The sequence below is a fragment of the Nothoprocta perdicaria genome, unplaced genomic scaffold (assembly GCF_003342845.1).
Source record: "Nothoprocta perdicaria isolate Ctin4 unplaced genomic scaffold, notPer1 scaffold_296, whole genome shotgun sequence".
Taxonomy (NCBI): Eukaryota; Metazoa; Chordata; class Aves; order Tinamiformes; family Tinamidae; genus Nothoprocta; species Nothoprocta perdicaria.
In genome coordinates, this window is record NW_020455528.1 from 551,576 (window position 1) to 574,165 (window position 22,590).

Sequence of the window (22,590 nt, forward strand, 5' to 3'; positions counted from 1 at the left end):
CCCGCAGCGCTGCCCGCCGCGGGGCACGCGTGGCCGCCGGCTGCACCTGGCCAAACACCCACGGGGCCGCTGCTGGGCTCCCTGCTGGGCTTGTCTCCCCTCTCCCGCCTCCTCCTTTTTCTAATATATCCTCTTTTAACCCTTAAAAGTTTTTCTTGTCAACAGCCACAGTGTATGGCATCTCCCCCATCTACTGGCACAATGCAAATACATCCAGGAATTACCCTGCCTTCCTCCTTCGAAACAGGGCCTGGCACCCGCTCCTTTAATTGGTGTGGGGGGGGGAGGAAAGCAGTAAATAAAAACGCTCCTGGAAATGGGCCCATCCTCTTGGGCCTGCCAGGTAGGTAGCTCAGCACGAGGACGGACTGTGGTCTCTGCCCTTAAAGTTCGGCTCCACCTACGTTTTGTCGTGGCACTTCATGCCAAGTCCAGCCATGCTGCAGACTTTACTTGTAATCGCCTTTAAATACATTCAGTCTTTTCAAAGATGAATGGAATGGCTGTATTTCTAATATTTCTTATTCTGAATAGTAAAATATTTAGTTTTAAAAATGGGTTAGACTTGGAGGCGGTTAAGCATAAAGGTATGTTTAAAAGGTATACATACCTTTTAAATCAATTATAGCATTCTGAAACGTATTATCTGTTAACTTTGCAAAGAGCTCCTATAATTGAATTAAATTTGAAATTTCAAATTTTCCATTCTATCAATCCCCACTGTTTATTTTTGTCAAAGTTTCTTTTAATGTTTCTTCTGATTTCAAGTGTCTAACACAGAGCCAAGATGGAGCAGGAAACATTTTTTAAAAAACAGGAAATCAGGATTGTAAACACTGTGGTGTGCCCCTTGGAAAATCAGCTAGATATAATACTTGAAATTACATTTACTTTTTTTGTTTTTAATGACTAGGCTTCAGGTCGGTAATCTCCCTTCATAGGGACTATTCCTTTTGCTAACATTAATGTTTAATATTGCTATTCGCTCTGAGCGAGCACCTCAGCAATCTCAAGCGAATAGACCATGAGACGAGGTCCATCGGAGCATATTGTTCCCGCCGTGGAATGCTTTTGAAGATGGGGATCGCTCGCTCTGAATCCTCTAAAGTTCATTCTGAGTTCTGGGCAAAGCGCCAGCTGCTTTCAGCGCCAGGCAAACCTCCGTGGAGTCGGATTATGCTGCTAGGAGATGCTCCGCTCTCCTATCCCTCCTATGGCAATCTCATATTTCCAGAAGGGGAGAAAAGATAAGGTCCATTCTCCCTGGCGATGCTTGGAAGTGGAAGGAGCAGAGCCTCAAAAGCATCGGACGTGTCCCCTAGGCTGACAAGGACGTGTCACAAGTTAATTTGCAGGACGGGTCGTTACGTGCAGCCTGCCCCTCCAGGCACTGTTGTCGCTTGGGTTCAGCAGCCTGCACACACAAGTTCATCTCCATCTCATATACCTCCAGTATGTATCTTTCAGTGTCTTCACGTCCTCCCTTAAACATCCTTTCTCAAAAATTGTGCCTGTATGACAACTGCAAACGCTCTGGAAATGCTCTCCATGCCTATAACAACAGCATTTAAATGAGAAATGTGTTTGTTTCTGTGTGTTCTGTGGCCACTGCAGACCAAACTGACAGCTGAGCAGGTCAGAACAATAATGTTTGTGTAACTGTATTTCTACAGATTAAACCAGAGGAATGCAAACCTGAAGGCCAATTTCTGACTTGCCACGCAAGAGGAGGTCTGTAGGAAGACACTGTCCTCAGGACAGTCACCGTATTTGAGAGCCCACCTTTTAGCAGAAACTATGGATGCATGCAGACACCTATGCTACCACCATGGCTAAGTGGATTGCTTATATAGCCATGTTTATTATTAATAACGCTCAGCTTTTGCTCAGCATCCAATAAAATTATTTCCAATTACTTTCTTTTTGCCTCAGTATCATACAGCACACGCGGCATTATACACCATCATGTGGCTTTATACATCTAATGTGACAGCCATGCTGCTTTTTTTTCTTTCTGTGATTACACAGAACTGCTAGGAAGAACAATTATATTGAGTGTATCCTATTTAGTAATATCAACAGATTGACAGAGCCATCCTCTTGGTAATGAGTGATTGGGAACAGAGCATCTTAACATCTTAATAATTACTCAAGATGTTGTTCATGTGGCTAAATATCCCTTGCAATCTGAGCACTCCTGGCCTGATTTCAAACACAAAGCTAAGCATGTTCATCTCCCACTAGAGCTGTTTCTCAGCATGAACATACTCAACTATGGCCTTTCTTGCATCTTCATTAATATAACACCCGACTGGATTAATTTTACTGAAAGATAATATAATTTGTATAATTGTGAAAATACATTTTCTGCTAAACATTTAGTCCTACTGATTAATAGGTGAACTGGCTAGATGTTAATCCAATGACACTTTGTGGTTTATGTTGAAGAAGTGTTTCGTTTTTAAGGCTTCCACTGATAAGCACATATGAGGCTGTAGAAAGAACAGCTATGCTGAGCTGCTCTTGCTCAGAGCAGCTACCTAGCTCGAAGGCCTGGCTCAAGCCTAAATCCTGACGGCCTGAAGCACATCACTTAGCCAAGCTGGAGAACTCCTCTCCTGGGCTCTCACTTTCTGGGAGTGCTCTGAGCCTACCTGGACCTTGCAGGACTTGCAGCAGGAGCATCGGAGCCCGACCAACATGTAGAGGGGCAAAACAGCAGCAGCAACAATTGGGACTGATCGTGTAGTGTGAACAAATGAGAGCCTTTTGTAGAAGTCATGCACATTCATCTCCAAGTAGTTAGACACTCTCCATGGATGTGGGAGACCTACTAGAGTCTTATCTCATCTTAGCCAGGTTATAGTCAGAGCTAAAACTCAATCTTCCCTATTGCAGCTGAGTTGGCTGCCAGCCACACTATACTATTGACCTCCCTTGGTCTCTAAGATAATGATCAGCTCCAAGAAAGTAAATTCCAATTCCAGTGGCTGCAGCACTCACCTAAGATGTGGAGCGCATGTGAGTGCTGTAATCACATTTGGCTCTTTGGCTTGTCATGAAGATTCAGTCTCTTCCATCACATTTTTCCAGGAGTGGGAAGAACTCAGCTGCTAAAGTGGCTCTGGCCAACCCTGGACATGGTCTGTAAACCTCACATGCAAACACCAAGGCTGTTACGCTCTCTTTTTCATCTGTCTGAATGACTATTCTATATTTGATTTACATCAAAATTATCATTTGGTTTATTAATATTTAATAATATTTGATGCAACATTTGATTTATATTAAAAATTATTTGATATGGGCATTGTTGGATTGTTAATATTAATCAAGTATTACATTTGGTGTTGGATCTTATAGCTGGAATGAAGGAGTTGCAGCTGCGGAGGGGAAAACCCTGGTTAGCACAGTATACAACAATATCACATGGATCAGAATTAACTCAGGCCCTCTATTAATCCCACTTTTGCATGGCATTCAAAGAAGGGTATTCATATTTTGGTGAGTATGGGCTGCATGTTGTCCTGAAGCTGTAGCACCTTTGCCTACTTTATTTGAGTCTACCCAAGTATCCTCAAACAGCAGTGACAGCCTTTATTACTGGGATGTTGGGGGACAAGTGGTAGCACAGAGGCAAGACGTGGTTTGCACAAAAGCTCTGTGTTCAAAGTCCTTCCAGGCCTCTCATTAAGCACATTTGCACGAGGAAAGCCCAACTCCTGCCATCTCCCAACACCTGAGAAAGAGAATTTCCAGTACGTGAGGCTGACTATGAGAAAACGAAGCAGCTGCAGAGCAGAGTGACTCAACAACCTTCATGTTGTTCCTCTATTTTCCAGCACCAGCATCCCATTCCAGCATCATCATTGCCGTCTTCAAGGTGGTTACAGATAATCAGGGCCTTGCAAGCCAACCTCTCAGCAGACAAGAAACCAGCAGTTTTGAATCCCAGCGTAGTGTGTTTACTCATGCACAGCAGTGCAGGAACAGCTGTGGAAAAGCAGCCTAGCTGTTGGGGATCTCAGCACAGAGCCCACATGCAGTTCCTAGACAGCAGCTGCTCATCTAACAGAACAGGAGAGGAAGGACATGGAAGCGGTCAAAGCCACAGCTGCTTCTCCCGTTCTGCCCTTGCTCCCTTGAAGTCACAAAACAAGACCAATGCTCAATGATCACGCAACCAGTGTGGAAGGTTATGGGTAACAATGCCAAGTTTTGACATCAGCAATATCTATTTTTTATATCCTTCATTAGTTGCAGAAGGGCATATACCAAACCATCTATAATAACTTTCACTCTTGCACTCTTGTGGGGGAATATTTACACACAGAGAAATCACACTGCCGTTTCACTGGAGCCTGAGATCAAGCAGCTGAATGCATATGCAAAAGATAGATTATGCAATACCAAGAAGGTAAAATTATTTATTAGTTATCCACCACCTTTGGTGAGCAACAAAGACACGATAAAAATACAAGAAATAATCTGTGAATGTCTTCACTTACAGTAGGACAAGGTTCACGATCAGTGCAGAACTGGAACTGGAACTGGAACTAGAACTAGAACTAGAACTAGAACTAGAACTAGAACTAGAACTAGAACTAGAACTAGGGTAGCTGGTTTTTGCTGTAATCCTGCAGTTTACAGTGAATTTTAGACATTGACTTGCTTGTAAATGTCAGGAGTAGACATTTACTTTCTTGTGCTTTTTCTAATTTGAGGTAAAAGTATGTGAATATTGCAGTTTATTTATAAACAGTGTATTGGCTTTCCTACTTTGCTCATAGCATAGGTCACTCAGATTCAAACCTCAGAGGGAAAAGAAAGCTGCATCTCAGAAAGAAAGCAACAGCACATCCTCAGAAAGCTGCAAGGAGGCAGACTCTTATCTCCCTCATCAACTTTCAGTACCAGAAAGGCAAATGGGAAGAAGTCCCTAGTCTGCTGACAAAAAATAAATTATCTTTTAATAGTCATGTGATGCTATTTTTGTTCAGCCCAGTAATGTTTTCAATCTCCATGTTCTTTTTAATAATCCACCTTACAATTATTCATTTGCCGTGTTGCATGCTTCCTCGCCTTCCTCATTACATAATTATATGTCAAGCCAAAGTACTCTCTGATTTAAGTGTCTCTACTTGTCCAGAAATAATAAGTTTTTCAAACAACCCTGTTTTTTTGTGAAACAATAATAACCCTTTTTCAACCTGCCACTGTTCAGCAGTCAGAAAATGTGATACATAGATATGGAAAAAATCAAATTAATTCCTTCTGAAATTGAAGGAACAGGTCTTGAGAAGTCCTTTACAGGAAGAATATGACAGTCTAATTTTGCCTTATTGCTTCACTTATCTTTAAGGCACATGCACACATACGGAGCACTCTATCTTGCAAACTTTGTTCGTTGGTACTACCCCCATTTCTCATGTATACACGTGGGAAGCCCTCTGCCTGATGTGTGAAGGGGCCAGTCCTCTGACTAATCCCTTGGAGAGGCAAGTCTGCCCAGGAGATGCATGAGTTGACCTCTACCTTTTTTGGTGGCCAAAGGTTGCCTTAAAGATGCAGTTGGAAGGCTTGTACCATACATACCATACCAGTGCCCTAATTTGTCCAGGCTAGTGGGTTGTGATTTTTCTACCTCCAGACTTGCAGACTTGAGTTTCCTCTGCATGGGGAAGGACACAGTCATGAAGGACTTGGACTCATAACTTGAGAAATATTTCTGGAACTGATTTGTCTGGCAGGGCCCACCTCTTTTCTTGATCTCAGAGTGAATCTGGCCAGTGTCACTCCTGCATACAGAGCTATCTGGATGTCTACGCTTTGTCGTGTGAATTAGCACTGCTAATCGGAAGATAACTAGAGGATGAATCCCTAAAAAGAGAAGGAAGACTTTCATAGCAGAGATACTTCATTACTCTGTTTACAAGCTGGTTAATCAACAGTGACAAGCGTAAGGAAAAAGTAAGTTTACAAAAGTAAAGCTGCCCTTAGACGAAGAGTCTTTTTACTGCTCCAGATTTATCACACAATTTCAGTGCGGAAATAACTCAGTGAAATATAATGGCCTGTGATGTACAGGAGATCATATAAAGTGATTTGAAGGTCCTTCTGGCCACATGCTCTACGAACAAGCAGCCTGCAAACAAACGCTTGAGGTGACAAAGGACAAAGATGCACTTCCAGACTCCAGGTCAAAGTGGCATAGAAGTTTCACTGGACAAAAATTACATTTAGAAAAAAGGCATTTCAACAGCTAAGAAAAAATTTCACCTCAGGAGGAGAGTGGCAAGCTGCTGGAGATCACAGGGACACCCAAGGGATGGAAACAAGTGCATTGAGAGCCTGGTGCCCCCTGTGCCCAGGGCTGCTGTCACGCTGAGGAGATGGTGAGCGTGAGCAGGGTAAAACTGGAAATCAAAAGGACTCCAAGTTTCAAGCAAATAACCACAAGAGCAGTGGCGTGTTCAGCGTTTCCCTCTTGGTTTTGTCTGCACAGTATGGCCATTTAAAAGAGCGCTGCAGTGACCCCCTTGGTGTCTTTACTAGCCCTGGTTGACTTCCCTGCTTAATTCAAACTTCTTTTGTCTTCACTCTCTGCCCTCCCTTTCGTCCATTCCCGCTTGCTGCACTGAGCCATCTTCTCAGCTGATCTGTACACCCACAGAGGCACACCAAGGCTTTAATTAGTTCTGAAGGGCAGAGGAAGAGTGCTGACCTCTGCACTGGCTTTTTCATCTGCTTTTTTCATACAATTTAAAGATGAGCTATACTTGAGTTTGGGAAAACTATAGGAAATAAAACTGGCTTTCTATTGTCTCTAACTTCCTGAAGCCATCTGAGCCCCTCAAATTCTTCATTAAACCTTGAGGCTGCCTAGGAGTCTGAAATATATAGGAATATGATTTTTTTTTTCTAGCATGATGATACTTGAGAGAGAGCAGATCACCATTTGCTTAAGAAACAAGCTACAAATGAAAAACATGGTGCAGGTTATGCAGGGAAGAAAGTTCCAAGACTTTCCCTGGAGGTTTTCCAGACCCACCTGGACATAGCCCTGAGTAACCTTGTCTGACTGCTCAGCTGATTAGGCTTGAGCAGTGGTTAGAGCAGGGAGCTCCTGAGCTCCCTTCCAGGCTGATTTATCCTGAAACCGGATGAATTATCATTTTAGTTGTGCTGAATTGTGTTTCAACAGTATGTGCATACGTAACAGTGCTGAGTGGGGTCAGAAAACTCCAGAAGTAGAAAGAGCTGGGAAGAGGAACCATTTTACTAATTTGTACCTAATTTGCACTAATTAGGACAATATTACTGAAGAACACAAAAAGGCAATGTCACCTACTCCCACAGAGAATTATACAGCAGTGAAAATAAAACAAATGTAAATAAAAAAGTGGCAAATTGCTTGACCATCACAAGTTTCTCCATGGAAATCACTGAGATTCAGCTCTTTTGTCATTTTCATTGCTCAACTGCTTGCTGAGCAAGCATAATTGTCTCAGTGAAGGTTCAAAATGTGTACAACCCACTAGCGATTTAGGTTGTTCATATATAGAGGTAACATTAAAAATATATTTAGAGAGAAATAAAAACACTTCCTTCCAAAACAGCACTTAATTTGGGCTATTTATTATTGTTTTCCAGTGATTTTGCACTTTTTTTTTGTCATTTTTGTGAAACACTTAAAAAAAAAAAAGATCTCCAGATATTAGCACATTTGTCTTGTGCATTGTCACGCTTTTTCTTTGCAGATATCATGGGCAATACAGCTGTAACTCTGCAAGTGAATGACAGCAAGGATTGTTGAGGCTGTTGGAGGTAAAAAAAAATTACTCCTGCTAGTCACACTTTGCAAATAAGTTATTTTTTGTGATTAATGGAAGCTATTATCAAGTTCAAGGCTTTACTCAATTGTTATTTATTATTTGAGTTCTGAATTAGTGAAGTATCTGCAGCAGATATGATTAATAAGACCAGTCACGCTTAGGAAGGTATCACTTAATGAGATCGTTATGTCACCATCATTAGCAGTATTCAAGATAAAGATGGATAAATGGAGAGCAGAATTATTTCAATGTTCAATCCTGCCGGATTCCAGAGGTTAGATTTGGTGATCTGAGAAGCTATTTCCCACTGTACAATAGGTTTTACAGTCTAAGAATATGCTAGTGTTTAATACAGGATTCTCTGAATGAACAAAGAATTAGGAAAAAACCTGTGGAAACCAGGTTGGTCAGCAAGTGCATTGGACCAAATTAAATCCTTGTATCTTCAGTGACAGGAAGGCTAGTTCATTTTGACTTGCTCCTTTTAACTGGCTCTTAGAGCAAGTTTAACCAGCTCCCAGGTTAAATAACAGATGCAAGATTTAGGTGGAAATTTTACCCAGTTCCAGCTGGATGCCTTTTGCTGCAGGTGCATGACCTGCTCTTCCAAAAATATATTTTATTTTTATGCACACTGATATCTAACTGCAGAATGGGAGCCTGCCATTTAGGAGAAAGAGTTGAGCAATAAGATGAAGACTAAGCTTGTCCTGATGTACAAGCAACCAGGATTTGCTTTTACTATGCTGGGATTAATGAACCCAACTATCGTATTCTGGAGAGCATTTACTGCCATGCCAAATAAAGCAAGAGCTATGTTCAGCAATCAGAACTACTTAGCAAACAGGCATAACACCCATGCTGAGGAAAAAGCAAGTAAATCCTATCATAATGTGCTCCTGCACATGCTGTGTGATCCCTCTCGGAAGAGGGCCTGGGCAACAGAGCTGACACCAAGCATCTCGCGCTGCCTCGCTTCGGCCTTTAAATCCAGTCAGGGCTCCTAGGGCTGCTTTTCAGCTTCTCTGACTCAGTAACACAGCTCACAAATGCTGCAGGCAACTTCTAGGAGGGTGCTGGGCATGCAAAGTGTTTCACAGTGCCGAGACCGCCTGGGCTCCAAGGCTGCCTCCTACCCCTGGAAACACACTGCCTGCCGGTTAATCCTGGAGACTGCTGCCTACTGCTTCAGGAAAGGCCTTCCCAGATATTGCAGGTTCTTCTGCTTGCTCATCTTGCCCTCCCTTTCCTTGGATCAGCACAGGCTGCATTTGAAGATTCAGATTCAACTGTCTTCTCCTCAAACCATCTGAAGAATTTATCAGAAACAAATCAGGCCAGCAAAATCAATGCTACTGCATGGCAAGTATCTTTTCAAAGCCTATGAAATATGTTAAAACATTCTCAAATCTTTCATCCAAGAATGCAAGGAAAGAGTGAAGGACATCTGCAATACAAAAAGCAGGTTCCGCCCTGTATCTGAGACCCTCTGACACTGTTCCAGAGCTTCCAAGTTGTGAAGAGCAAAGGGATGGTGCAAACAACTTCATCACTGCTGCTGCCTACAAGCAAATAAACCCTGAGGCTTTTGCAGTGGAGCATCTGCCACGCAGGTAGCAAGAGCTGTTTAGTGTTTTGCAGGTAACAAAGGTGCTGATGTTTCTCCAAAATGCCCCAAATTCTAAATGCAGTAGCTGCTCACAAGGTACTTATTCATTGCAGGTGAGGACCTTCTGTGTCAAAAAGCTGAAATTCCAAGGCAGGTGCCATGACAAGCCCATGACATGGGCATTCATACTGAGGTCACAACAAACACAGGATATCAGGCACATCAGCCATTTTACTCAAACTCTATAAATATTATACAAGTGTTTTTTTTTTTAAAAGGGCATCTTTGTGCCTCTCCTTCCCAAGAGTTTGCATGTCAGGCATAGTGAGGAACCATCTCCTTGTGCTGTAGATTACTTCGTGGCTCCAGCACTCACAGAACGTGTGTAAACAAGCAGCTGAAAATGAGCTCTGGAGCGGTGTTTGGGGGCATTGCTGCAGGAATCTGCAAACAGAACAAGGCAGGAATCTGAGCAGGTCCCTGCCCAGCTGTAAGGTTGTGTGACTCTCCATCAGCAGCAGCTGCTACAGCTTTCTGAAAGGTCTCGGGAGATTAGAAGCTACTTTGCACTAAGAAAACATGCCCAGAAAATACCAGTTTGACAACTTTGTAGGCTTTCAGCATGAAACCTGGAGACCTCCTGAGCACAGCCTGGAGGCCCAGCCATATTTTTTTAACAAGTCCTACCTTGTACTTGAAGGTCATCATCCCTGATGTTTTTGACACTGGGAGCTCTTTAGGAGTCTCTCATGGCGTTCTGGCAAGCTGTTGCAGCAGATGAAACGCGTAGGCTCCTGCAGCACAGCGATTCAGTACAGTAAAATTAATGATGAGAAATGACAGCTAAATGGACAGAGCTTATGAGTTGGAAAATGCAGGTTTATAACTATCATCACTGCTGTCAAATGTTCTGCATCAAGCTAAAGTGCTGTAAACAAACCTTTTCCCCAAACTCGGTGTGTCACTGTGCATGTTTAGCCTGTGTCTGCTACTCTGTGCCTTGTTCCCTCTCTTGTTCCATGATTTCCAGTGCTCTTTTCAGCATGGCACGTGAGGTTGGCAACTGACATTTAGCTCCAGCGAAGGATAGAAGTCCAAGCTTGACTTTCTTCCTTTGCAGCACGATTTTGCCTGTATCAGATGAGTGCACTGATTAAAAAAATAATCTTGATTGGCATTAATGGCAGAAGCAGAACTGATGCAAGCTAAATCAATACAAACATGGGTTAAAAGAGCTTCAGGACATCTATCATAGCAATTTACATGAGTTTGAATCAATTTAATTAAAGTGGCTCGCTTTTCTGGTAAAGACAAGGCCTTACAGCATGCCAAATTTAATCAATTGACTGGATTAAAATAATTTTTAAAAGGGATGTTTGGTGGCTTTTGAGTTCAAGATGATGAGTGACTGGTCGCACCATGGAGAAGGAGCCACAGGAAGATGTAGCTAGATGTGATCCTAGAAGAAAATTAATCAGAATGAAGAAATCTCACTTGGAGTGCAGTGACGTGCCTGCTAAGCACGATCCGTCTGAGTTGCTAACCTTGTGCATTGCCAATACTTTCGTAATCCTTGGCTCTGGCAGACAGTCTCCGCCAAGGAAAATACAAATCCATGTCTGCCATCTGAGCCAACATAACCAATCATTGCATATTCTTAGCTGGCCACTATTACAGAGTAAACCTTGTTAGTTTAAATCATTTTCAGCTTTAAACCACTTGTTTCCAATGTCAATCATCCCTAGGGGAAGGTGGAGTAATTTAGTGTATGCATTTTGCTTTAAAACTTTTATCAGTCTGGACACCTGCATAGTTAGTCCATACTTAGCTGATTCATGGTAAGTTCTTAAGCTGTAGTAAACCGAATAAAGCTGTAGTAAACTGAATAGCTAAACTCTCCTATCTGTCTCTTAGACATTGCCTAGACATTACTGCCTATTTGCAACACTTCCAAATTAGATATCTTTTGTACATTTTCTTTGATAGGGGATATTTTGAGACACAACAGGGATCCTTGGATGAAATATCCATAGATGCAAATGGAAAGCTGTGAAGGCCCTCTCAAGGAGAGCATTTTATCTTATGCCTGTGTTTAATGTCATTTTTACTTACTCCAGTTAGTAAACTGTTAGTAAACACTTAGTAAACTCCAGTTAGTAAACAGTTTACTAACTCCAGTTTTGTGGAGATCACCAGTTTTAGGTCAAAGAGCTACTTCTACATGAGAACTCTTTGTCAACGCCTCTTTCCGTCACAGAAGTGACCCCCATGGAATCATCATTTTCAAACTCCTCCATTCTAGCTGTATAGTGAGGTTAACTTGCTGTCATGTCATTACTCCTGGCAGGCAGCATGCGGGCTCTGTGACTACTCGGGCTCACACCAGACATTAAAGTAACTCTGATAATTTAGAATTCTTTCCTGTAGAGAGATCAAGGATTTCATGCATAGGCCACATAACAATAAAAATATTTGCTCTTTCCTCCTCGAACTCCCCAAAGAATGTCTTGTTTTTTTTCTCTAATGAACAGTCCACTTTTAGAGAAAAAATAATTTGTATTACTAAGATGAAATGTTACATAGATGTGGCTTTTGGTTGTTTCTCTTCCTTCCTTTTCCCCTTCAAAATAGAGTAGGGATTTTAGGTGCCTTGATGACTGACATTTCTTTTCAAACAAACTGTTGAAGTTTGCATGAATTCATGCAATTCTTCATTCTGGATGACAGTTAACTTTCAGCAGGCTCCAATTTCCCTGGAAATAAAAATATTCCAAACTCAGTACAACAGTCTTTCAAAAAAGTCACAATTCATGTTTTTCTGTCTGAAATGCTGTAAGAACTCACTTTAACATTATCAGTTCATCATACAAATGTCATGGTATGGCAACTTCCTATATTTTTTATCTCTGAAACTCCTTAGGCTAAAACCTTTTGGTCCCGGATTCTGCTTTTTCTCCAATATCTGCCTAATGTCTAAGAAATAAACCATGGCAAATAGCTACTGTCTTATCTAGCTAATTGTTACAGCAACACTATGGGCAACAGCAAAAAAAGCAAGACAGGAGTTTGAAGAATAATGCAAAATGTTGTGAAAAACTGTCATAAAAGCAAAAAGAAAAGACAAGACTAGGCAATCTTCAGTGTTGCATTTGTATCACATTCCCTCCTACCATGCCTAATAATTCTTCCTCCTAGTCACAGAGCTGACTGTGACAGTGCTTCCTCAGGATTACCTGTTACACTGCACACCACAGATAAGTACATTCTGTGAATGTATGGAGACTCCCGAATTACTGCCTGCTACTATTGCTGTAGTAGTGTGATATTTTTCTCTATCATCTTCTAGTAAGCCTTTTTTGCTCTGCCCTATTTGCTTCCCTCATTCTTATTGGCAATGTACAATTTAGGATAAAATGGCTTTGTCCATCATAGTAGTTGCATGTGACTGACATCAGTTTGAGTCTTACGTGATGTGCATTTAGAGCTGTGTCAAGCTTTTGCCTTAAATGGCAAAAAAAAATAATAAAATGAAGTTTCCTACTGAGTGTTTGCTATTACCAAGAAATAATCTTCAAAAGTATTTGGAGCTCTCATAATAACTTGCTTCCCAGTTGTAGTATTCCATCAAAAAGCCAGGCTTTTCAAGCCGAGAGAAGACTCACAGTGAAGTACTCAGATGGGCATTGCCCTTTATGGCAATGAAAATACTGAATTTTGAATCTATTCCTCCCTACTCAGCAGAGGTATAAGAAATAATGAGCTTAAATTTAGATAGGTACTGCTGCTGTTGGAGACTTTAGGACATAAAACCGTAGTTGAGAAAATGACTTTCCAAGCTCTGTCATTAGACTCCGAAGACTCCATTAGAGTTCATTGCAATCCCCTGCTATTCCTGTTTTTCAGGCTTCTTCTCATTTGGTCCACACAGATTGGCACTTAATTAAGTGGCTATTAAGGTAGATTAATTAAACTAATTCTCAAAAATGTGGCTCCTACAGGTTTCATATTTGGGCTTAGAAGCTGGCTTTTTGGTGTAAGTTTCTCAAGATGTGGGCCCAGATTTGTCTTCTTTCAGAACTGCATTTATCAAAAAGGGCATTTGCATATATGCCTTTACTTCATCTGCTGTCTGATATAGTAGTACTTACACTATCTCCACTTACATCTCTGTAAAAAGCAACAATTACACTGACCAACCTTTTAAAGAGCTTTTGAGTCTCCAGATAAAATATACTATAGGCAAGAAGTACATGAATTATTCAGGATAGATTACATTAATGAAGACTTTGGAAATTCAGTTGCTTTTGTTTCCTTTTTGCTCTGTTGAGTTCAGATAGTACTGTGGCCCTTGTGTTCTCAAAATATGCTGAAAGAAGCTCCCAGCTCAGCAGAAAGTATTTTCTTCAGAGTCTAAAAATATATAATTTAATTATTGACTAGTCCATTCTATGAAGTACCTATTGAAACATGACTAGTTTCCCACAGCATTTTCTCTAACCATGGCCTGCTGCAAGAACTGAAGAATAAAAAGTCAGTGGGATCTCTATGTGACAGCAAGATGGGTTTGTGAGGAGTTATAGGCTGGTTTATAAGGGAAAAAAATGTGATCCCTTGGTTAACAATCTAGGTTTATAAAAAAGCACTTACACATTCCAGGAAAAAAACTATACAAACTATGCACAAATAATATTGCATCGCTCAGTGAAGTCTCAGTGCATCAATGCTACTGGACTAGCTGTGCCGCTGCCCCTGCTCCTGGTCTCTAGAAGCAGCCCCATTAGACTTTCACATTATCTTTTGTACCCATACTCAACTTTTCTAGCTGTAGCCTCAGTATTTTCCCCAACTCAGTGAACTAGAAACTGCCCATGACCCTTCCAGCCTGGTTCCTCTGTTTTTTTTACAGCTTTTCCAAGCTCACATAATTCCCTTCCCTTTTCCAGCATCTTTGAGGTTTTAGGGTCTCCTTTGAAAGCAGGCTTAGCTATCAGAGGAGAATCTTCATTTGATGATGAAAATGAAGATTCTTGCCTAGAGTTTATACAATTTGTCATTGCTTTGTTTCTGTTTAATTGAATTAACAAAGGGCTAATTTCTGGTTAGCCTATGCCGGATGGAAAAGCTCTGTCTTCGTCACTGGTGGTGGTGGCAGGTAAAAAGCAGCTGGGTCCTGCAGTAACAATATGAACTGCAAGAAACCTGCTGATTCCGAAGGAGATAATTTCTTGCAGGATCCAGATCAGGTCGGATATTGCATTTCCATGACAGGGCAATATGGGTAGTGACACAGCATGGGGTTGCACAGCAAAGTGAAGGCCACCCTTTTTCTGCAAAGGGCTCCCCAGCACATCTCATCCATGGGAAATAACTTCTGATTCTGGAGCCAAACTCTGCTGTGACCCTTAACATTCAGTGGTCCCTGTAGCTACTCTATAGTTGCTGAATGCTCACAGAGGACTTTTGTAGTAGGGTGCAGTTAGAAACTCTGTGGGGTTTTTTGTTCAGATCCGTAGCAAACTTTCTAAAGTCTGCACTGCACCTTAGCCACAATGAGCAACCCAGAAGATAGGGCATTTCAGTTTTGGAAACACTGGGGTTTTGTTTGGGGTTTTTTGATTTTAGTTTCATGAAAATAAATCCAAGCTGCTAGGAATGTGCCTAGGAAGCTCATTTAATATTCCAGTTTTTTGAGGCAAAATATAAATAAAATGGCAAGCACATAGGGAGGCTTTTAGCTAGCTAGCTGGTTAGTGATTTTAGTGTTCTTGCTTCCCATGCAGTGAGCACAATGCATTTTGTGAGTTCCCCTCTCATTATCTGATTGCCTCCAAAAATAGATTCTTGCATATTTCATCCACAAGAAAACTTTGAAAGACCTACTTATTTTTTCTTTTTTTTTTTTTTTCACCAGTTGTGCCTGAAGCCATGCACAACTCCTAGCAATTACTAGGCAGTGTTCACACCTTCTCCAGCCTCACAACACATCAGCTCAGATGTGTGGGCCCAGGGGGACTGCCACGTCCCTGCCTGCCCTTGGGCCTCTACACTCTGCCCAGCCACAACCCCAGTTCAGCTCAGCCTGTGGGCATCAGCCGGATGATGCTGTGGCAGCGCCAGCCCTAGTGACACATCCTAGGAGGACGTGATATAGTAAGTGATCTCCTGAGCAGACCCCTTGGATGTTATAGCTTGTCCCTGCCCCCCTGTCCCTATCTCCTTCTGCTCTCGTGGGAGCCCTGGTCATTGCTTGCTGTGTTTGGAGCTGTTGATGGACCTCGTTTCCAGCTGCGGTCAGACAGCACCCATTGGTGAGGACATGGCCAGGGCTGGTGTCCCCCCAGCTCCCCAGTCCCTGTGGAGCAGCCAGGCCCCACTGCACCCTGGAAAATGGGGGAAAATGGTGTCAACAAATCATCTTCATCTTGTAATGTTTATATGTTGTAATAAAATTAAATCTTGTAATATTTATATGTTGTAATATTTATATGTGCAAGCAGTAAGTTATTATGTTATTATTTATTGTTATTTGTATGTGCAAGCAGTTAGTACAATCACGGGCTTTATTCTGAGCAATCAGAAAACATTTCCTACAAGTTCAGTTCTGTATGTTGTGGTAGCTTTGATCAAGAATATGACAGAAGGGATGAGGCACAAGCTCCAGTATGTTCCTCTTGCTTAAAAATCTTCAGAAGACCAGTTTAACTATCTGTAATTGTGCTTGTGTAGTTTGCTAGTTACTTCTCCTGTTACAATGCTTGGCTTTTTACTTTATAGCAAATAAAAATCATTCAAAATTTGAAAACAAACTTTAAAAAAAAATCATGATAGGCCAGGTATCTTCATATTCCATATGTGCTGCTCGAACAATCTTAAATAAATAATAAAAAAGAAAATCTCATATACATTATGAACAGGTGAACTGAAGCCAGAACTCCAGGCTCTTGCTACATTTGGTCACTTGATGCAATAATGTTTGACAGAAGCACAGGACACAATTTTTATAAGTATTTCCTGAACTGTACCCTTAACGTTCTCTCTTTTTTAACATCTTCTAGTCTATTTATCACTTATTCTCTTCTTTTTAGCACTTTCATTTCCTCCTGACTCTTTCTTTTATTTCTCCAAGTCACTAGTCCTTTTCTTGGGTAATTTAAGTTTCTGAAGTAGCTGTATAATACACTTTTTTCTTTTCACAAAGCTAAAATAATGTGATGATATCAGAAAACAAACTATTTCTAAAAATAACACTGGTAGTATTTTATATTCAGGAAGGAAAAATGAACAGAAGAGCACAAAATTTTAGCTTTTGCAAAGTTGTTAGTATAATTTATATATAAGAACAAGTAACTGCAAAATGTCTGCTAATACTAATGATACAGATATCTAGAGTATCAGATTCTCGGTCTGGTTCTTCGTTTTCCTCCCTGAGTTAACTTTGTTCTTCATAAAGAATTTTCTAGCACAGAGCAGATACTCCATTTGTCTTTGATTATCCACGAGCTCTTCCACAGGCACTGGATCTGGAGATACCCAGAGGAACAAATCCAAATCATGAAGTGAAATATGGGAAAATATATAAGAAATGCAGCTATGAGAAAAATGAGTTAGGAGAACTTTATTTTTATGTTTGCAAAATAGAATATCCCCTTTTCTTTCCCATGCCTTACTTGGAGGATGTGAATCAGAGGTGCTGCATGGTGCCTCACCTAATCTTTTGCTGCCAGTCTAAGGTATGTGTGTGTCTGGAAAGTTTTGTGCCATGGCTTTCAATCCTGCACAGATATCTAGTGTACCTAGAAGACCTGAAAGGAGTTCTGTCTGCATACATTGCTCATCTGGTCTTGGTACTGCAAAAACACGACAGCACACAGAACTCTGCATGGCACCAGACCAGTAGAGACCAACAAGCCTGCAGACTTATGCCTCTCACCATACTTTCCATAGAAGGAAATTATTTCCATAATTTCTATGAGTCCCGGACAGAGATGGATGCATTTATAAACATAATGAAAGATAACAACTAGCCCAGACCCCTCAAAAGCTAGCAGACAGGGAGAGGGAGATAGAATTGCACAATGCACATTTGCACAAAGCTATGAGTAGACCCCCCAGTCTTAATCCAGTGCCCCTTTGAAGAACTTCACAATTCTGCAGAATTGTGAACCTTGTCAGTGCACAAAATCCAAGAGAAGCAGGGCCACAAGGGAAAAAGTAGTAGTTCAATGCTTTGTTTATCTGCTGGGAGTGAGAAAAGACGCTGCTATGGATTGCAAATGAAAAGAGTCGTCTCTGAAAAGTTTATTATATTCATCCATCGTTTTCAGCTAGCTACATGCCCCAACATATATCATGTGTATTTCAGAAAGCTCCATTTTTGTACAATTCTTACATTCCTTACAGTAAAAGCTATCTGATCCCATATTGGACTAGAGGATTTGCAATGCAATTCAGCAGTCACAGGTATTCCTCCTAAAATCCTCATGGAATATGGAAGGGATGAAGTATCACAATTCAATGAAAGAAGATGTTGGCAGGTATTAAGGAAGCAAGGGAAGTTGGAAGCTTTCTTACAAGAAGCTCATCTGCTTGACTTTGAAATCCCGCAACTTCAAAGGGGTTGAATAGGAATGACAAACTGGAAATGTTCTTCCCTATGAAAGCAAAAGGCACACCTATATTTCATAAGCCATTAAACCCAAATTGTGAATGTCATCAGAAGCAAAGGATGTGAAGTCTATTAATTAAAGATTAAATTTAATGACACAACAGTTTTACCTGGGAATATTTATGTCACTGACAGAGATTAATACTGACTTTAATGAACTAATTTATTGGATGCCAGCTTTTGGTCTAATCCATCCTGTTAGGCTTAAAAGGACCTCTAACCCTGCAGCAAACTCAGTAACTGGCAGTTCCCACAAGGCCTGTAAGCTCCTGAAGAGCAGGGGTAGCTGTGTCAGCTGAGCCACCTTCGCAGCCACCTCCTGCTCGCCCAGCCCAGCAGTTCAGCCTGCTGTGCCCCTCTGCTCGCTCTGCATGTTCTTCCTGGTAGCTGCATCTCCAGAGGGTGTGCAAGCCCCACGTGACCGATCTGCCACAATAGTAACCTGGAAGTGGAAAGAAAGAAGATGAGAAAGTAATTTTTCAAGGGATTTGTTGAAAGAATTAGCTTCTTCATGATGCTAAATTCTGCAATAAAGAAGCCTCCTTTTCTGGAGGTCTTCCAGACCCGCCTGGATGCCACCCCGTGCCCCGTGCTCTGGGTGTCCCTGATGGAGAAGGGGGGTTGGACTAGATGGTCTCTAGAGGTCCCTTCCAACCTCAACCATTCTGTGATTCTGTGAAATTCTTATTAACAGGGACTTGACTTAAGCCAATATTGTTTATGCAGCTTTGTCAATGCACTTCTTGTGTTATGACTGACAATAATATCAGTTCCTGCAGAACTAATATTAGGGGATCTCAGTGGTTAAAAATTTCTGATGCTAGAAGTTGCCTCCCTGGACAGAAAACTCAAATCTCTTCTGCTGAAAACACTCTGATGTACTTCAGTTAACCTTTTTTATGGTTCTGTTTCCATTCCCTTTGCCTTCTTTGAGTTTTTACAACATAAAGCAGTAAACTAAGGTAACATTTTCCTTTACAAAAAGATATTCTACAGAAAATATGTTGCATTTGTCTTCAGGTTACACTCAGCTTCTTAGGGGTTGTCCATCCTATTTCTTATTGTACCATTTTTTTTTTTGTTTTGCTTTGTTTTGTTTTGTTTTTAAGAGGTTTTGGAATGATCAGTGTCCCAAGAGTGTCTTTTTCTTTTCTTTTGTTTTTTTTCCCTTCATTTCAGAAAGTGCAGATGTCTGATTTTCTGCCTATATTTGCCTTTGAGAAGGTAGAAAAATCAACGGATTTATAAACTATGAGGTCTTATTTGGAAAAAAGTTGAGGGATGAATATGTCATAAGCAAAACAATTACTTTCTCAAGCCTAATTGGCTTAATTCTGGCTGACTGCATTTCTGAAGCTACATTTAATACAAAATCCAACTGTGATCAGATCAGCCATTTTCCACAGCTAATATTTTTGGCCTGTGTGTTATTTTAAGCTTATCATTACCTCAGGACCTGAATACATTTGGAACTCATTAATAATCAGTATAATTCCTTTTCATTAGAAATATCTTTCTGGAAAAACTGCTTGTAATATACAATATAATTCCCATGAAGTGACCATCTGTGTAGATACACAGCTGGTGATAGTGAATTAATATGCACCTTTATATTAAACTAATACCATCAAAAATAAAAAATGCACTAATATATTCCATGCATTGTTAATAAAAGATCAGAAGGATGAAAGGTACAAGTGGAAACAGAGGCATTTTCTTCGTTATCATAATTCCCCTTTCTTTGCATGGTACACTAGAGGGATTTTACATTGCTTATATTATATATGCATCTTCCTCTGCACAATGTATTTTTCTTCCATGTATAATGGAACTCACTATGAGAAATACTGACATGCACAATGAAGACAGAGTCTTTCCCAGCATTAACACTGTGGCTGGCAGTTCGTCATGTCTAAAGAGGAGGAAATCACAGACCCTTGAAAATCCATAAAAGAGAGGGCTAAGAAAAAAAAAAGAGCGCTTCCTACTTGAAACATGGATGGCAATCTTCTGTTTTTCTCCAAAGTTTCACTGAACAAATATATCTGTATCTTGACCCTCTTCATAAGCTGCATTTTTGGTAGAAATTCTCGTATGCAGGCTCATACAGCTGCACAGACAAATAGCTGTGCTGCTTTCATGGGATGTCAATATGTTACGTTTTCCTAAACATCCTACTGTAGAGGGAGAAGAGATTTTAGGTATCTTTGAAAGCATGGGGAACATTTTCTGTGCTTTATAGTGCCTCAGTGTTTGCAACTGCTCCAACATACAACAGAAAACCAGCACTATATTTCTAGCTAAATGTAGGAACTAAGATTTAAGAAAAATCCTCTTCCATAAATATACTGCTGCTAATAACTTTTGAAATCTTTTCTGTGAAACGAGGAGAAAACAAGCAGTTGGTCAGAGCTAGAACATGAACCTGGTCCCAAGTCTGGCAGCAGGGTAGGACACAGACATGGGAACTTACTATAAGCTGTTCCCCGCCTGTCTTGTTCAGTTTGCTCCTACTTTAAAGATGTCAGGTCTCTCTGCAACAAAATACATGTACGTGTAGGCATGGTCCGCTGGAAGACAAATGCTGCTGCAACAATGGCCATACCCAGAGTGGACTCTGCTCAAGACAAGGGGCTGCAACTCATCTGACCAAACATGAGGTGGACCACGCTCTGCCAAATGGTGGTTTAAATGCCTTTTTAGCCCGAGGAAAAGAATCATTTCTTTCTAAAGTGGATGTTTCTAATGAGTTCCTCTCTAAAACCTCCCGTTTCTCAGTGTGCATGAGGGAAACGAAGCTGAGAGCTTGGGTTCAGGGAGCTGTGCTGTTGGGGTTTCTGCCAGGAAAAACCCATCACACCCCAGGCAACAGTGCCCTGGCACTTCCCTTCATTTCTCAGCATAATGAAATGAAGCACGTGGAATGGGGTGTTTCCTTAGACTCCTCCACAGCTTGGATGCACTGCAAGAAAAGAGACCTTCATCCTCCTAATGAGCAAATGTGCTCACTGTAAATGTGCACCTTGAAGGACGTTAATCCTTTCATCACCGCTGGCTAATGAGCCTGAACTTGCACCTTGTACTAGAAACTAATCAGATTCCACTTTCTGTATTCTCTGAATTGGTGCAATTCTGTCTGCCAACTGGCAGGGATGCTCTTTAAAAATAACTGCACATGGGCCTTCTTATTCAATATTTCTGTCACAATAGTCTCTAAAGGTCTAGTGTCAGGCAAGACTGTGGCCCATTTTAATATGCATTGTATTCTTAATTTCTTTTAAGGTTATGCTTAACTTATTCCATTCATAGAATCAAATACTAAAGTATTTCATTTGAAGATTAACTATTTCTTGTGTAATTCATTTTTTTCATCTAAAAATACAAGTTTGGTATTTCAAATTACTTTCGTCCTTTTTTTGTAATCATTTGCATAATCCACAATACTTTCAGACTTTCTTACTTTGCATAAATCAATTTCTCTTCTTGTTCACTTCATCACTTTGAAGGGAATTCTCTTCTGCTTTACTGGACTTAAATTAATCCTCTGGGGGAAGCAGTGTCACGACATGGCCAGTGTCAAAATTTGCATAATGATGGTATTTTTTTCCATTTAAATTGGCACTCAAGAAGATCACTACTCATTATCAGACTTTAGATCTTTTTTTTTTTTTTAAGTGAGAAAGACAAGCATTCTTTCCCTCATATGAGTTTCTCACATAAAAATGTATTCAGAGAATTTTAAATTTATTACAGGGCAAGTTAGGTGCCTAAATACTTTTAAAGAACAAGTCTATGTGATTTTTTGAGTATCATCATCACTCGTGAGACCATAGGAATTCCAATTCTTGATCAGAGTAGCAGTCTCTGTTGTCAGAACTGCTTTAAGAGGATAGTTAAATAATAGATGGATGTGAAATCACTTATGATGAAAGGGAAAATTCTTCCTAATAGTAGACATTTAGCAGCTGCTTTTATCAATGATGTTTTTAGCTAAGGTTTGGTAATAAATCTGCATTGGAACTTACAGCTAACAGTACTCCTTAGTGTAACAAAAAGCGATCTTCAGAGAGAAAGCTCTTGGGCTGAGAAAGGATGACGAGCAAAATCTGCACATCCTCTGTCTTCAGGATCTGCAAAGCAACCACATCTGTTTTGCTAGAAAAACACACTTGCATACTCTCCTGTAGTCTGAAAGCTTTGTCTTTAATAATTCTAAATTTAGCATTCCTTGTTTCCTATGCCCATGAACAGCAGACCAACACCTTCATATTGCCAGAGACATGAAGCACATCCCGCAGCCGCCCCAAGCAGCCAGGCCTCGTGAGCAGGCTGCCTCCTCTGCCTTGTAGCCTCCTTTGGTGCCCTCAAAGTTTGGTGCCCCAAAAGAGCTGCTGCAGAGAGTCCAGCGCAGGGCTACGAGGATGATCAGGGGCCTGGAACATCTGTCCTATGAGCAAAGGCTGAGAGAGCTGGGCCTGTTC